The sequence below is a fragment of the Salvelinus fontinalis genome, chromosome 23 (assembly GCF_029448725.1).
Source record: "Salvelinus fontinalis isolate EN_2023a chromosome 23, ASM2944872v1, whole genome shotgun sequence".
NCBI classification, from domain to species: domain Eukaryota; kingdom Metazoa; phylum Chordata; class Actinopteri; order Salmoniformes; family Salmonidae; genus Salvelinus; species Salvelinus fontinalis.
Genome location: NC_074687.1, coordinates 7914186 through 7932645, shown reverse-complemented (window position 1 = coordinate 7932645; position 18460 = coordinate 7914186). Strand labels below are relative to the sequence as shown.

The 18460-nt window shown below is 44.5% G+C and overlaps 1 protein-coding gene across 1 annotated transcript in view; it reads right to left on the bottom strand.

Annotated features, from left to right (window-relative positions):
* The window catches only part of LOC129820812 (FHF complex subunit HOOK interacting protein 1B-like), a gene marked incomplete in the record, with an annotated part of 81671 nt that extends 65085 nt beyond the window's left edge, over positions 1-16586 (bottom strand). The window contains 1 exon segment of the mRNA XM_055877796.1: positions 15526-16586.
* Between the last annotated feature and the right edge of the window lie 1874 nt (positions 16587-18460).

Here is an 18460-nt window from a genome sequence, read left to right as displayed (position 1 = left end):
CCTATAGACTCAGTAAGACCAGCAGGCTAATGTTCCTATAGACTCAGTAACACCAGCAGGTTAATGTTCCTATAGACTCAGTAAGACCAGCAGGTTAATGTTCCTATAGACTCAGTAAGACCAACAGGCTAATGTTCCTATAGACTCAGTAAGACCAGCAGGCTAATGTTCCTATAGACTCAGTAAGGCCAGCAGGCTAATGTTCCTATAGACTCAGTAAGGCCAGCAGGCTAATGTTCCTATAGACTCAGTAAGGCCAGCAGGCTAAGCAGGTTAATGTTCCTATCCACTCAGTAAGACCAGCAGGCTAATGTTCCTATAGACTCAGTAAGGCCAGCAGGCTAAGCAGGCTAATGTTCCTATAGACTCAGTAAGACCAGCAGGTTAATGTTCCTATAGACTCAGTAAGACCAGCAGGTTAATGTTCCTATAGACTCAGTAAGACCAGCAGGCTAATGTTCCTATCCACTCAGTAAGGCCAGCAGGCTAAGCAGGCTAATGTTCCTATAGACTCAGTAAGACCAGCAGGTTAATGTTCCTATAGACTCAGTAAGACCAGCAGGTTAATGTTCCTATAGACTCAGTAAGACCAGCAGGTTAATGTTCCTATAGACTCAGTAAGACCAGCAGGTTAATGTTCCTATAGACTCAGTAAGACCAGCAGGCTAATGTTCCTATAGACTCAGTAAGACCAGCAGGTTAATGTTCCTATCCACTCAGTAAGGCCAGCAGGCTAATGTTCCTATCCACTCAGTAAGACCAGCAGGCTAATGTTCCTATAGACTCAGTAAGGACAGCAGGCTAAGCAGGCTAATGTTCCTATAGACTCAGTAAGACCAGCAGGCTAATGTTCCTATAGACTCAGTAAGACCAGCAGGTTAATGTTCCTATAGACTCAGTAAGACCAGCAGGTTAATGTTCCTATAGACTCAGTAAGGCCAGCAGGTTAATGTTCCTATAGACTCAGTAAGACCAGCAGGCTAATGTTCCTATAGACTCAGTAAGACCAGCAGGCTAATGTTCCTATCCACTCAGTAAGGCCAGCAGGCTAATGTTCCTATCCACTCAGTAAGACCAGCAGGCTAATGTTCCTATAGACTCAGTAAGGCCAGCAGGCTAAGCAGGCTAATGTTCCTATCCACTCAGTAAGACCAGCAGGCTAATGTTCCTATCCACCCAGTAAGACCAGCAGGCTAATGTTCCTATAGACTCAGTAATACCAGCAGGTTAATGTTCCTATAGACTCAGTAAGACCAGCAGGTTAATGTTCCTATAGACTCAGTAAGACCAGCAGGCTAATGTTCCTATAGACTCAGTAAGACCAGCAGGCTAATGTTACTATCCACTCAGTAAGACCAGCAGGCTAATGTTCCTATAGACTCAGTAAGACCAGCAGGCTAATGTTCCTATAGACTCAGTAAGACCAGCAGGCTAATGTTCCTATAGACTCAGTAAGACCAGCAGGTTAATGTTCCTATAGACTCAGTAAGACCAACAGGCTAATGTTCCTATCCACTCAGTAAGACCAACAGGCTAATGTTCCTATAGACTCAGTAAGACCAGCAGTCTAATGTTCCTATAGACTCAGTAAGACCAGCAGGTTAATGTTCCTATAGACTCAGTAAGGCCAGCAGGCTAATGTTCCTATAGACTCAGTAAGACCAGCAGGTTAATGTTCCTATAGACTCAGTAAGACCAGCAGGCTAATGTTCCTATCCAACCAGTAAAACCAGCAGGCTAATGTTCCTATAGACTCAGTAAGGCAGGCAGGCTAATGTTCATATAGACTCAGTAAGACCAGCAGGCTAATGTTCCTATAGACTCAGTAAGACCAGCAGGCTAATGTTACTATCCACTCAGTAAGGCCAGCAGGCTAATGTTACTATCCACCCAGTAAGGCCAGCAGGCTAATGTTACTACCCACCCAGTAAGGCCAGCAGGCTAATGTTACTATCCACCCAGTAAGACCAGCAGGCTAATGTTACTATCCACCCAGTAAGACCAGCAGGCTAATGTTACTATCCACCCAGTAAGGCCAGCAGGCTAATGTTACTATCCACCCAGTAAGGCCAGCAGGCTAATGTTCCTATAGACTCAGTAAGACCAGCAGGCTAATGTTCCTATAGACTCAGTAAGACCAGCAGGCTAATGTTCCTATAGACTCAGTAAGACCAGCAGGCTAATGTTCCTATAGACTCAGTAAGGCCAGCAGGCTAATGTTCCTATAGACTCAGTAAGGCCAGCAGGCTAATGTTACTATAGACTCAGTAAGACTATAACAGGCTAATGTTACTATCCACCCAGTAAGGCCAGCAGGCTAATGTTCCTATAGACTCAGTAAGACCAGCAGGCTAATGTTCCTATCCACCCAGTAAGGCCAGCAGGCTAATGTTACTATCCACTCAGTAAGACCAGCAGGCTAATGTTCCTATAGACTCAGTAAGGCCAGCAGGCTAATGTTACTATCCACTCAGTAAGACCAGCAGGCTAATGTTCCTATAGACTCAGTAAGGCCAGCAGGCTAATGTTACTATCCACTCAGTAAGACCAGCAGGCTAATGTTCCTATAGACTCAGTAAGGCCAGCAGGCTAATGTTCCTATAGACTCAGTAAGACCAGCAGGCTAATGTTCCTATAGACTCAGTAAGGCCAGCAGGCTAATGTTCCTATAGACTCAGTAAGACCAGCAGTCTAATGTTCCTATAGACTCAGTAAGGCCAGCAGTCTAATGTTCCTATAGACTCAGTAAGGCCAGCAGGCTAATGTTCCTATAGACTCAGTAAGGCCAGCAGGCTAATGTTCCTATAGACTCAGTAAGACCAGCAGGTTAATGTTCCTATCCACTCAGTAAGACCAGCAGGCTAATGTTCCTATCCACTCAGTAAGACCAGCAGGTTAATGTTCCTATCCACTCAGTAAGGCCAGCAGGCTAATGTTCCTATAGACTCAGTAAGGCCAGCAGGCTAATGTTCCTATAGACTCAGTAAGACCAACAGGTTAATGTTCTTATCCACTCAGTAAGACCAGCAGGCTAATGTTCCTATCCACTCAGTAAGACCAGCAGGTTAATGTTCCTAAATCTCAGTAAGGCCAGCAGGCTAATGTTCCTATCCACTCAGTAAGACCAGCAGGTTAATGTTCCTATAGACTCAGTAAGACCAGCAGGCTAATGTTCCTATCCACTCAGTAAGACCAGCAGGTTAATGTTCCTATAGACTCAGTAAGACCAGCAGGCTAATGTTCCTATCCACTCAGTAAGACCAGCAGGCTAATGTTCCTATCCACTCAGTAAGACCAGCAGGCTAATGTTCCTATCCACTCAGTAAGACCAGCAGGCTAATGTTCCTATCCACTCAGTAAGACCAGCAGGCTAATGTTCCTATCCACTCAGTAAGGCCAGCAGGCTAATGTTCCTATCCACTCAGTAAGGCCAGCAGGCTAATGTTCCTATAGACTCAGTAAGACCAGCAGGTTAATGTTCCTATCCACTCAGTAAGACCAGCAGGCTAATGTTCCTATCCACTCAGTAAGACCAGCAGGTTAATGTTCCTATAGACTCAGTAAGGCCAGCAGGCTAATGTTCCTATCCACTCAGTAAGACCAGCAGGTTAATGTTCCTATAGACTCAGTAAGGCCAGCAGGCTAATGTTCCTATCCACTCAGTAAGACCAGCAGGTTAATGTTCCTATCCACTCAGTAAGACCAGCAGGCTAATGTTCCTATCCACTCAGTAAGACCAGCAGGTTAATGTTCCTATCCACTCAGTAAGACCAGCAGGCTAATGTTCCTATAGACTCAGTAAGACCAGCAGGTTAATGTTCCTATCCACTCAGTAAGACCAGCAGGCTAATGTTCCTATAGACTCAGTAAGACCAGCAGGTTAATGTTCCTATAGACTCAGTAAGACCAGCAGGCTAATGTTCCTATAGACTCAGTAAGACCAGCAGGTTAATGTTCCTATAGACTCAGTAAGACCAGCAGGTTAATGTTCCTATAGACTCAGTAAGACCAGCAGGCTAATGTTCCTATAGACTCAGTAAGACCAGCAGGTTAATGTTCCTATAGACTCAGTAAGACCAGCAGGCTAATGTTCCTATCCACTCAGTAAGACCAGCAGGTTAATGTTCCTATAGACTCAGTAAGACCAGCAGGCTAATGTTCCTATAGACTCAGTAAGACCAGCAGGCTAATGTTCCTATAGACTCAGTAAGACCAGCAGGCTAATGTTCCTATAGACTCAGTAAGACCCGCAGGCTAATGTTCCTATAGACTCAGTAAGACCCGCAGGCTAATGTTCCTATAGACTCAGTAAGACCAGCAGGCTAATGTTCCTATAGACTCAGTAAGACCAGCAGGCTAATGTTCCTATAGACGTAGTAAGACCCGCAGGCTAATGTTCCTATAGACTCAGTAAGACCAGCAGGCTAATGTTCCTATAGACTCAGTAAGACCAGCAGGCTAATGTTCCTATAGACTCAGTAAGACCAGCAGGTTAATGTTCCTATAGACTCAGTAAGACCAGCAGGTTAATGTTCCTATAGACTCAGTAAGACCAGCAGGCTAATGTTCCTATAGACTCAGTAAGACCAGCAGGCTAATGTTCCTATAGACTCAGTAAGACCAGCAGGCTAATGTTCCTATGGACTCAGTAAGACCAGCAGGTTAATGTTCCTATCCACTCAGTAAGGCCAGCAGGCTAATGTTCCTATAGACTCAGTAAGACCAGCAGGCTAATGTTCCTATAGACTCAGTAAGACCAGCAGGCTAATGTTCCTGTAGACTCAGTAAGGCCAGCAGGCTAATGTTCCTATAGACTCAGTAAGACCAGCAGGTTAATGTTCCTATCCACTCAGTAAGGCCAGCAGGCTAATGTTCCTATCCACTCAGTAAGGCCAGCAGGCTAATGTTCCTATAGACTCAGTAAGGCAGGCAGGCTAATGTTCCTATAGACTCAGTAAGGCCAGCAGGCTAATGTTCCTATCCACTCAGTAAGGCCAGCACTCTTGTCTCTTTTTATTGCTATGTAACTGTTATGAAAGTTGCATTGTCAACTTGTTTTGTTATTTAAAAAAACGCCACTTTAAACGTGTACATGACACTGCAACATATTGTCACCATGGGGACATTTAAGTCAGTACAGTAGACAGCTGGAGAGTGGGAAAACAAGAGGACTGAAGCATGTGAGAGGGAGAGCAAGAGAAGGAGAGAATGAACGTGAAAGAGTAAAGGACAGAAAGAGCGTGGGAGGATGATTCACCACTTAGGAGCAGAATATCTAAATTAACCTCGGGTTGGAACCAAAATTATTTCCCAATAGCTTTGTTCTGAACAGTGCAGGGTACGATATGTGACTGAAACTTTGCGGGTGAGGAGAACTCTGGGTAATAAGGCGCTGGGCATCTTGTTGTTATGACGTGCAAGACCTGAATTTGCAAAATTATACCTACGGAGGAGTAGCTTCTATAGAGGAACTTTGAATGTCTTTTAACTTCAGAGAGTTGGCTTAATGAACGTTGGACCAGAACTTGCCCTTGGCCATGACTCAGTTCCATTACATTACACACGATGTCACCTAGAGTTTGAGAGAGCTAGCTAACAGGCTAGCTAACAGGCTAGCTAACAGGCTAGCTAACAGGCTAGCTAACAGGCTAGCTAACAAGCTAGCTAACAAGAAAGCGTGTGTGTGTGCAGAGCGGCACCAGAAGTAAAGTAAACAACCCAATGTGAAACATGATAACTGTAGTATTCTGAACTAGCATTGAAAAAGTTCATAACTGTTCTGTAATTAAACATCTCCCTAATCTCTGAATCAGGCCTGTAAAGGCAGTAGCTACAGCAGGTCTAGACACGCCCAGGGGGGGGGGCTACAGCAGACTAGGCACGCCCAGGGGGGGGTGAGGGGCTACAGTAGACTAGGCACGCCCAGGTGGGGGGGGCCTACAGTAGACTAGGCACGCCCAGGGGGGGGGGGCCTACAGTAGACTAGGCACGCCCAGGGGGGGAGGGGCTACAGTAGACTAGGCACGCCCGGGGGGGGAGGGGCTACAGTAGACTAGGCACACCCAGGGGGGAGGGGCTACAGTAGACTAGGCACGCCCAGGGGGGGAGGGGCTACAGTAGACTAGACCAGCCCAGGGGGAGGGGCTACAGTAGACTAGACCAGCCCGGCGGGAGGGGCTACAGTAGACTAGGCACGCCCCGGGGGGGGGGGGCTACGGTAGACTAGGCACGCCCAGGGGGGGGAGGGGCTGCGGTAGACTAGGCACGCCCAGGGGGGGAGGGGCTACGGTAGACTAGGCACGCCCAGGGGGGGAGGGGCTACGGTAGACTAGGCACGCCCAGGGGGGGAGGTGCTACAGTGGCAGGCAGACGCTGGAATAAGTTTGAGTGGCAGTGAGGTCAGTGAGGGCAGTGAATAGGCGCTTTGTTGAATTTTATTTTGTGGGACTGAGGGAAAAAAATGCCCAGAACGTAAAAATAACATTATCAATCAGTTCAAAAGCTTTTCAAATAACAGTTACGTTCCAATGTTGTTCTTTGTGACAGAGTACCAACATGCAGCACATGACGACAGTAGACTAAGATTACAGTAGGGTAGGGCGATTTTACAATAGCATCTTCTGATGACAATGATTGACAGGATCTGACAATTAAATCTTGATGGTTGTACAGTCGTCTCCAATAAAAACGTGAAGGACCTCGGCGTTACTCTGGACCCTGATCTCTCTTTTCACGAACACATCAAGAATATTTCAAGGACAGATTCATTTTTTATTTTTTTTCATCTTCATAACATCGCAAATATCTGAACGTTTCGGTCCAGAAATGATGCAGAAAAGATAAATCTAGACTACTGCAATCCTCTACTCTCCGGCTTGATCTTTGGCTTCCTCAAGTCATTCGTCTTAATTATTTGATCAAACAGTGTGCTTAAAAGCATCAGACAAACTCAGTACATGTAGTTGCTTTTATTAAAACAGATGGGGTGTGCCTATACATGGAAAAATACATGTTTTAAAATATAGGCTACATTACAACCCCCCCCCCCTCTAATCTGACAGTGGTAGTGGGGTGGTAGATGTCCAGTCTCCCTTATGGCTCTAATCTGATAGTGGTAGTAGGGTGGTAGATGTCTAGTCTCCTTTATGGCTCTAATCTGATAGTGGGTGGTAGATGTCTAGTCTCTTTTATGGCTCTAATCTGATAGTGGGGTGGTAGATGTCCAGTCTCCCTTATGGCTCAGTACAGGTGCCTAAATAGTACATACACTATAGTAGGACTGACCCCATTTAGTCGACGGCTCGATAGACAACAATACACACAATTATTTTGTTTGTCGCCACCATTCTCTGTAAACACTGTGTGAAAAGCCCAGGAGGCCGGCCGTTTCTGGAGGTACTGGAACCGGCGCGCCTGGCACCGATGATCACACCACGCTCAAAGTCCCTTGGGTCACTCGTTCTGTCCATTCTAACGTTCAATCAAACAGTAACTGAATGCCTCGATGCCTGTCTACCTGCTTTCTTTGTTTTTAATTTCACCTCTTTATTTAACCAGGTAGGCCAGTTGAAAACAAGTTCTCATTTACAACTGCGACCTGGCCAAGATAAATCAAAGCAGTGCGACACAAACACAGAGTTACACATGGAATAAACAAAACGTACAGTCACAATAACACAATAGAAAAAATTATATATACAGTGTGTGCAAATGAAGTCAGGAGGTACAGCCACGTGACTCACTGTGTATATGAATGGTGTGTATAGACAGTATTCGAATAGAAAAAGGTGTGTGTACAGGTAGTCATTATAGGATGAGCCATGACTAGATTACAGGATGGTGTCCTGACTGAACTAAACGACTACAATCGCCTCTAGCACTCACCAGCAATACATGTTAAAGTGAGTTTATCCACTCGTCATTCGCTCCTTCATATTACAGAAAGAAAAAAAATGTGCAATAGCACGATATACGATCACGATAGGACAACGTTTGACCGCGCCCCCAACCCCTAGACGACACCAACGTTTCCTACATTCCGAAGCAACAACCTTTCCACAGGCTTTATGATTTATCCCAGCATAATCAGCTGCATATCAATCTCTTTCATGGATGTCACTGCACATTACAAATCAGCCAGCTCTGTCCTTTAGGCACAAAAACAAGGTTACGACGCTGCTGAGATAGAAAAAAAAATACTGATTTCAAGAAAACCTGGAATCAGAACATGAAATAGCACTTGAGAACATTAACATCCACAACTTAAAAGAGGATTTCTTCTCTAACGTTTATCGTGTCAAAAGAAAGGACAGACCACAAAGCTAAAGTCTTAGTAGGACACAAGGCGTCTCTTACGTTAACTTCTGAAATGGTCAGTCAAAGAGCTAACAGCAGACAGACTCAAACAACCAAAACAGAGCCGGTAGATCCTCCTGCCCCACCCTACCCTGTCCTGCCTTTCCACCAAAACACCCCTGGAACATCATGTGACCATTTCCTGGTCCGAAGTTCCAATGACATCATCTGTCGCTGGGTGGGTCCCTTCAACGGATCTCTGACTGAACCCAGCAACCCCCCCCCCCCCCCCAACCACTGTTTGTCTAACTACATAAAGCTGTTTCAAATGTCAGTTTGTGTCCCTGCTAAGAGGAGGAAGACAAAGTAGAGGGAGAGAATACAGCTTGAGAAAGAGAAGCAGCAGTATGCTCCTGCTGTCTTTCCAGCTCTGTTCCCCGGCCCAGACGAACTGAAACGGCAGTGGTGGTACCAAGAGTGACGCATACATTACCCACTCACCTCAGAGTGAGATAGGAAGGATAACAAACCTCATATTAAAATCGGCATATTCAACAGAGTTCAGGAAATATATTACCTTCAACAGTGTTATCTTGTGATTAAGCCATCAATGGTTTTGTGATTATTGGTGTCGTAAAAATGTTAGCTAATGTTAGCAATTAGCATGTTTGACATTTCAGTGGAAATACTACTATTAGCTTTTTGATAAGCGGTTTACCCGACAACAAAAAAGTCCCGTATAATCGTCATACAGTTATTGGCCACCTTACTATTTTGATCAATAGAATTTTGTTAATTGATCACTCGGCCCCCCGTGGAATGAGTTTGACACCTGTGCGCTAAGTGTCCTGTGTCCGAAGTTAGGGGGGGGGGGGGGGGGGGGGGTTCGAAGTTGGGGGGGGGGGGGGTTCGAAGTTGGGGGGGGGGGGGGGGGGGGGGTCCGAAGTTAGGGGAAAGATTTGCTAGTACACTGTCCAAGAAAAGTTTGCATTCCCTATACTGCTGTCCTAAAACCCATTAAGCTACAGTTCAGAGGCATTTGAGATGCTCCTACCTCCTGTGAAAAGGCCAATATTTATTTGCCTATCTAAGACACACATAGAAATCCAAAAGGCATACCTACCTACCTGGCACTACGCTTCCATACCCTTCTACAAACACACACAAACACGGAAGCAGCGAGCCGAAAATGTTCTGTTTGTGGTGACCTTTGAGCCAGCGCCGTGACCTTTGAGCCAGCGCCGTGTCGCGTGAGGCCCTCGTGTGTAGAGGGCAGGATTGGGGTCAATTCGAGTTCAAGTCAGTTAAACTTTTCACAGAGCTTCTCCTTTTCAGTTTATTGAGAAGTCATTGAAAATCGATGCAATGTTTTAAATTATTACATTTGATTGTAAGTTTACTTCCTGAATTGACTGCCTTCAATTTGAATTGACCCCACACCTGGTAGAGGGCCCCTGGCCTCACCCCTCCCCCTTTTTCTAGTGGGCTGTACGTGGTGCAGTGAGTCAGAGGTGAGGTGAGCAGCCTCCAACCCTAATAACCTCCATCCATAACACAGAACAGCAGCAAGGGCCCCTGGTAACCTCCATCCATAACACAGAACAGCATCACGGGCCCCTGGTAACCTCCATCCATAACACAGAACAGCATCACGGGCCCCTAGTAACCTCCATCCATAACACAGAACAGCATCACGGGCCCCTGGTAACCTCCATCCATAACACAGAACAGCATCACGGGCCCCTGGTAACCTCCATCCATAACACAGAACAGCATCACGGGCCCCTGGTAACCTCCATCCATAACACAGAACAGCATCACGGGCCCCTGGTAACCTCCATCCATAACACAGAACAGCATCACGGGCCCCTAGTAACCTCCATCCATAACACAGAACAGCATCACGGGCCCCTGGTAACCTCCATCCATAACACAGAACAGCAGCACGGGCCCCTGGTAACCTCCATCCATAACACAGAACAGCATCACGGGCCCCTGGTAACCTCCATCCATAACACAGAACAGCATCACGGGCCCCTGGTAACCTCCATCCATAACACAGAACAGCATCACGGGCCCCTGGTAACCTCCATCCATAACACAGAACAGCATCACGGGCCCCTAGTAACCTCCATCCATAACACAGAACAGCATCACGGGCCCCTGGTAACCTCCATCCATAACACAGAACAGCATCACGGTCCCATGGTAACCTCCATCCATAACACAGAACAGCATCACGGTCCCATGGTAACCTCCATCCATAACACAGAACAGCAGCACGGGCCCCTGGTAACCTCCTTTGGCTCAGACAGAGGAAGAGTACAAAAGGCCATTCCTTTCAGCGGGAGAGAGAACATTTGAACATCTTGGCCATGTTCTGTTATAATCTCCACCCGGCACAGCCAGAAGAGGACTGGCCACCCCTCATAGCCTGGTTCCTCTAGGTTTCTTCCTAGGTTATAATCTCCACCCGGCACAGCCAGAAGAGGACTGGCCACCCCTCATAGCCTGGTTCCTCTCTAGGTTTCTTCCTAAGTTATAATCTCCACCCGGCACAGCCAGAAGAGGACTGGCCACCCCTCATAGCCTGGTTCCTCTCTAGGTTTCTTCCTAGGTTATAATCTCCACCCGGCACAGCCAGAAGAGGACAGGCCACCCCTCATAGCCTGGACAGGCCTTTCTAGGGAGTTTTTCCTAGCCACCGTGCTTCTACACCTGCATTGCTTGCTGTTTTGGGGTTTTAGGCTGGGTTTCTGTACAGCACTTTGAGATATCAGCTGATGTACGAAGGGCTATATAAAATACATTTGATTTGATTCAATTAGGGATGGGCACGGTTAATTGAAAATCTGGATATCCAAACAGACGTCTGTATTCAAACATTTGTAAGAGTATTCATTGTTATTTTTTATCCTTGTGTGTAACCAACTTTAGAATGTAGTCTTTATGCACGGCGCATCGTTCACAGTTGAGCAAGGTAAGTGTAGCCTACGGATGAACAAAGCAATTGTTCTATCCAAGCTCATGGACTATGAGATATGGGCTATGGGCTACATGAAAAAGGCATTTTACTATTATAGCATGTAACAATCAGCCCTGACAATAATATGCTAGCAATAACCCTACAGGCTCACACCAACGGAGGGTCCACAAGACACGGCACAGATCAACGCAAAAAATAAATAAAAAATAAAATAATAATCACTCGAAAGGGCCTGCCGAGAGGCGCAGCAGTCTAAGGCACTGCATAATTAAAGAAGTTGAATGTCATTATTTTCATGGTGATGTATCCTAAATTAGGTACAACAACAACAAAAAGTATTAAATATGCAATATCTTACTTTGCATATTTCGGTATTCTACACACTGACTTATTTTAATGAGCCCTTCCCACAAAACAAGACCATATCTGGTTGGTTCGGACCAGACCAAATCTGGACCAATCATGGATGTCTATGTTTCACAAGTTTGGACATCAAAGTACAGCACAGTACAGTACAGTACAGTTTAGTACAGTCCGGCAGAGTACAGTAGAGTACAGCAGAGTACAGTACAGTACAGTTAAGTACAGTACAGTACAGAACAGTTAAGTACAGTACAGTACAGAACACTACAGTCCGGCAGAGTACAGTAGAGTACAGTACAGTATACTCAACTCTAGTGTGCTCTACTGACCTACCAGGATATTCAGTAATACCTGCACTGAAAACAAGTGGTGCTGTTTTCAAACCACACTGATACCGTAATCGGAAGGTTAGCAATGGTAACAAGTACATGTAAAATCCCATAGAGATTGCTAACAAAATGCTAACTAGCGTATTGCGAACATTTTGTACACTTTCTGACCTAAACAAGTAACTCAAAAATGCTACTCGCAGTTTGCTGAACGCACAAATAACAAATATTAGCCGAAAAAGGCTCTTGATCCTGAAGGGAGATCTCTGCTGTTACCAAGCAAATGCTTGATTTTGGAAGAAGCTAACTACTTAGCTAACAAGCTACTAAATAAGCAAAACTAAATGCTACAACTGCAGAGCATGTAGCATAACATTTTAGACAGTTAACTTAATAGAAATAAGAGATCTAGCTGGTAAACATTTAGTAGTGAATTCCATACTGTAATTAGATCACCAGGCGCCTGCTGCACAACAGTGAGTGACTCAGAAGGCTCCCGTCTCATCGCCGTAAACAAACACCACGTGACTGGGGGACTACCCTAAGCTTCATAATAAATGTGACAGGAGAAAAGAAGAACGCAATGTTCTTTATATACTAACGTATTGCACAAGTTGGCTATAGGTATTTACTTAAATAGTACCTACAAATATTCAAAATTTTAAAATAGTTTCAAAACCATCCCTTTGCTTTTTCCCCAAATACCCCGGTATTGCGGCCAAGTCTACTCCAGTCCCCCAAGCAATCAATTAGTTGAATCAGATGAGTTTGTCTGGGGCAACAACAACAATGTAAGATGTTGGGGGGATACACCGCTCTACTGTACTGTTGGGAAACTCTCCTGTACTGTTGGGAAACTCTCCTGTACTGTTGGGAAACTCTCCTGTACTGTTGGGAAACTCTCCTGTACTGTTGGGAAACTCTCCTGTACTGTTGGGAAACTCTCCTGTACTGTTGGGAAACTCTCCTGTACTGTTGGGAAACTCTCCTGTACTGTTGGGAAACTCTCCTGTACTGTTGGGAAACTCTCCTGTACTGTTGGGAAACTCTCCTGTACTGTTGGGAAACTCTCCTGTACTGTTGGGAAACTCTCCTGTACTGTTGGGAAACTCTCCTGTACTGTTGGGAAACTCTCCTGTACTGTTGGGAAACTCTCCTGTACTGTTGGGAAACTCTCCTGTACTGTTGGGAAACTCTCCTGTACTGTTGGGAAACTCTCCTGTACTGTTGGGAAACTCTCCTGTACTGTTGGGAAACTCTCCTGTACTGTTGGGAAACTCTCCTGTACTGTTGGGAAACTCTCCTGTACTGTTGGGAAACTCTACTGTACTGTTGGGAAACTCTCCTGTACTGTTGGGAAACTCTACTGTACTGTTGGGAAACTCTACTGTACTGTTGGGAAACTCTACTGTACTGTTGGGAAACTCTACTGTACTGTTGGGAAACTCTACTGTACTATACTCTGCTCAACTTTTACTGTAATCTACACACTTGTGAAACATAAACATCTATGATTGGTTCAGATTTGGTTCGGTGTGGACAGGACCAAATTTGAACCAATCATGGACATCTATGTTTGGGTCAAATCAAGGCCGGTCCGGCACCAAAAAACGACATCTGTAGACGTTGTAATTAAAAACGGGTCCGTGCCGTATAAAAACACACAACAACGGAATCTGTGGAAGTTTAAATCAAGGCAGAGTGAACTGACCAAATTTCAACGTCCATGTACGTCTGGGTGTTGATCGGTGCTCATTGAGTAAGGATGCTGGTTACAGTAAATGGAAAGAGAGGTGGATCATGGGTAAGTGTCAAAGAGAGACTGAGCAAGAGACAGGCGTTTTTCCCAGACTCTTTTCACACTTTTGTTTTGACCACCAGGACAGATAGAAAACTGTTATGAGCTCAACATAACAGTATGTCAGTGGAAGGGAGGACAGTAGCAGGAGACAACTGTGATTTGTAACTACTATGATTGCCCATTGTAGTAATTCCGTTAAAGATTTGGTAACAGAATTTTAAATCACTTAGTAATTACTAAACCAAATAGATAATAAAAATAGATAATAGTAAAAAAGTAACTAATTGGTAGGTCTACTTTTACTTGTTACTCTGAAATGTCATTATCCTCCCCTCATGAGGGAGAGAATTTAGAACATATCTGAAAGATATATTTGTGGTTTTTTTGCACAGGGAAATATTTCCTAAAACACACCCAAGACAAAATATTCTCTCTAAAACAAAATATATGTGTTGATATTAGTTGGCAGGGGTCTATGTCAACATTGTGTTCTGATGTATTTCAAATACTTTGTCTGATGTTTCTCTAAAACCCCTTTTCCATCTGGTTAACCAGAAATCAAATAATTTTCTTATTCCTAATATTTAGTATAGAAAAATGTAGAAAAATGTGTAAATATATGCCTTAATAAAAAATAAAAAATGTGACTCTTAGATTTCATTTGACATGGAAATGACCAGCTATCAGTCAGTGAGTCATCACTGTAGTTTTAGTAAGATGGGGAGTTTAGAGACTCTAGGGATGTCACGATACCAATATCGCGACACTCAGCGGAAAAAAAACATGAAGTGGAATATATTCCTGAGGAAAACAGTCCTACTGTTGTGACCCAAAACCAGACTTATTATCCAAGCTATAGACCACTATATTTTACATACAGCAGCTTTTTGAAAAGACCAAAGAGTTTAGTCTGCTTTGCGTTTTCATTTTTGCCATGGTAAAATCAGCTATTGTATCTTGATACTGGTACCGTGCCAACCATAATACACTGTGGTGACGGGGGGCGTTTAGTGCCACACAGACTGTGGTGGCGGGGAGATGGGGAAGTGAGACAGAACTAAAGGAGAGTTAATACTATGTGTGGGGTTCCTAGTAGTACTTAAAGCCCTGCAGAAGTTTTTTGCTTTATAGAAAATCGGGATTAGAAGAATGTACAGGCCTCTCCGTCTCTCTTGGTCTATCTGTCACTCGCGACTGACGTAAAAGTAGAGAGATTGGATAAAGACGGAGCTGGAGCATGTCTTGTTCTGTGACTACGACAGGCCACATTTAACAGCAATTAACAAGAAGTTAAGCTTTTAAGTGACGTATAACACTTGTATTGTCATGAATGTTAAATATTACAATTTTTGTAATTTGAATTTCGCTCTCTGCAATTTCACCGGATGTTGGCCAGATGGGACGGTAGCGTCCCAATGATCCGCAAAGAAGTTAAAAAGACTGAAAGTGAAGATATCAGGGATGGGTTACCACAGACAGCATGATCTGCTCCACCATCATCATTCTACATTCTTCACCAGCTACCATCATTCTTCACAGAAGCAGTGTCTTGAACATTTCCTCAAAACAACTCAATCACGACAACACACTGCTATACTTGGCTCAGGACAAGAACAGAGGCTGCTGGGAGATAAAGTAGGTTTTGTAGCACCTCAGAGTCACTACGATTCATTGCGGTTTAGTTTGCTTACATCACGTGTACAGAGAGAGAGAGAGAGAGAGAGAGGTCCTATAAAAACACACCATCTTACCTGAACACTTGCTCAGCGTCTGTCTGGGCTAAACCTCCATGTTGGCTCTGGTCCACAGAGGGAAGGGGTACCTCTGGCTCATGGCCCTAGCTGGCTGCTCCAGTCCAACACCAGCTTCTCAGGAAAGTAACCAGAAAGCAGCAATCAGCTTAGCCTTCCTTAGCCCCAACTGCTCTACCTGGGACTAAATATTGAAACAGAGACAGAGAGACAGACAGACGGAGAGACAGACAGACGGAGAGACAGACAGACGGAGAGACAGACAGACGGAGAGACAGACAGACGGAGAGACAGACAGATGGAGAGACAGACAGACGGAGAGACAGACAGACAAGAGTTTGGTTATAGGCTGTGGTAAACCATTGTAATATACTGAACTTACAGGTCTAGTCTGGTGAAGACAGACAGAGACAAACAGAGACAGACAGAGAGTAGTGACAGTGAAAGTGTACTGTTACAGCAGTCTGTCTCCTAATGCTGGGCTACGACAGGCAGTGTTCTGTTTCATCCTACTGGAGCTCCGTCCTCTGGGAGCCCCAGCCATTACTCACCAGCCTAAACAAACACTATAGGCCCTGCTGTTTCAAAACACAAGACGTCAGAAGTCTTCCAGCTTAACGACTGGAGGCTGAAGTAGGACAGAATCCTCCTTGTGTTCTAGTTTTGTTAACTGTTGTTTATGGAGCGCCGGAGAAACCGCTAAAAGCACAGCTCAGGTCAAGTCAGAGACAACGTGGGAGTGCTCTCTCCAGAATGGCAGAGGGTATGGTATCATCTCTCATTCTCACTTTGCCACCCTCCCGTCAACAAATACACACAGAGGGAAACAAGGACACGTGAGGCGGAGCACAAATGACCCAGTGACGTCCGGGTTAGGGGAAGGGTTTGGCCGGCCGGGATGTCATTGTCCCATCGAGCTCTAGCGACTCCTTGTGGCGGGCCGGGCGCAATGCACGCTGACTTCAGTTGCCAGCTGTACGGTGTTTCCTACGACACATTGGTGCGGCTGGCTTCCAGGGTTCAACGAGCAGTGTGTCAAGAAGCAGTGTGGCTTGGAAGCGTCATGTTTCGGAGTACGCATGGCCCTCGACCTTCACCGTACGGGAGCTGCAGTGATGGGACAAGACTAACTACCAATTGTATATCATGAAATTTGAGAGAAAAAGGGGATGAAAGTACCAAAAATAAAACAATTAAACGGGGAACGTAAAAGAAGATAACAAGTAGGGATGTTAATAGTTAACCGCTAATTAACATAACTAACCGTTAACTAACGCTCACTAGGCTACCTGGGGCGGCAGGTCTAGTAACCGAAAGGTTGCAAGATTGAATCCCCAGAGCTGACAAGGTAAAATCTGTCGTTCTGCCCCTGAACAAGGCAGTTAACCCAACTGTTCCCAGGCCATCTTTGAAAATAATAATTTGTTCTTAACTGACTTGCCTAGTTAAATAAATGTTTTAAAAAAAATATTTGGTTAGCCGCCGAAAATTAATTGCCCAGTCATGCTTATTGGTCTATAGGTTAATTTGCATAGTGGAATTAAATTGGGGAGTGTGTATTTGTTTGTCGTCATGTATCTAACTTATCACACGACACAGAGCCTAGTTAGAGGAATATCCCGTCAGGCAGCATCGCGCAATCTGAGCTTGAGGCAGCATAATTGTTTGAAACCTGAATGTTTTACTTCACTTAAAATAACGAGGCATGTCTGACCTTGCTTCAAAGTAGCCTTGCCAAAAATCCATCCGGAAAAACGTAGAGGCAATTATTTTATAAAGACTTCCTCATTCCGTTAACCAGAATTTATCTTCTGTTCTATTGGTTTTCATACCAACTTTGTTTTGTCGTCCAGAAGCCGCATTATCTCTGATAATGTTCTCAATACCAACTTAAAAATGTGCTGAAGAATTATAAATCAGATCCAGAATAATTTCAGGGTCTGTGCCAGTGTTAAAGTAGACAGAGGAATGTAAGGCAAGCTGTTACACTCTGAAAACAATGAAGGCTAGCTAGAAAGACTAGTAGATCATACACTCCAAAAGTGAAGATCGTGTCTCAATCCTAGTCATATAAGCAACCATTTGATAGTTGTTGCCATCACATTCCCCCTCTTTCTAAGTTTCTAACAGAGCTGTTCGTCACAACTGCTTGAATCAGGTTTACAACAGTGTTTCCCGCAAATTTGCAAATGACGTTTAATTTGTTGCTTCATTGCAGGAGTTACTTGTTCAATAGGAAAACATGCAACAATACCACCACACCTATTGTCGTCCAGTTCAAAAAGACCCACTAATGATAAAATCATCCGGCCCTTGTATCCATGCATATATTAGAGCCGATATTAGAGAGGAATAGGCAAAGCGAGAGGTTTCACTCCTAAACCAAAATAAGCCTAAAGTTTCTATGGGCTTATTTAGGGAATAAACTCGCCTGGTTTCCCGCATTGGGCCGACTCCCATCATTTGGGGCAGAAACATAAGCATCTCCTCATTATTTACAGATCTCTGTAACAGTATTTTTTTTTCTTCTGTTGGTCATGTCATTTTACTGTTTGATACAAAAATGTACCCATTTGTGGGTTGACCACAATTTGCAAATTGACCACAATTTGCATGTCTAATAACAAGGTCTTTAATTTCCATCCCAAACACCGTACGCATCAATCGGTAGGTCTACATTCACACTAATAATTAGATATTAAACTGATTACGGCAGAAGGTCGAGTATCGCATTAGACATACACTTTCCACTACTTATGTTAATGGCGGTAAGGTCATAATCTAAGTAAGCAATTGAAAAACACTGATTAAAAAACACCTGGATTTCTGAGCAATCTTTCTAATTATTAGAACATGTAAAGCCCTTAAACAGAGTTACAGCGGTGCTAGCACGTACGAGCTTCCTTCTTTTACACGAGTGTAAGTGAGTTCTGAA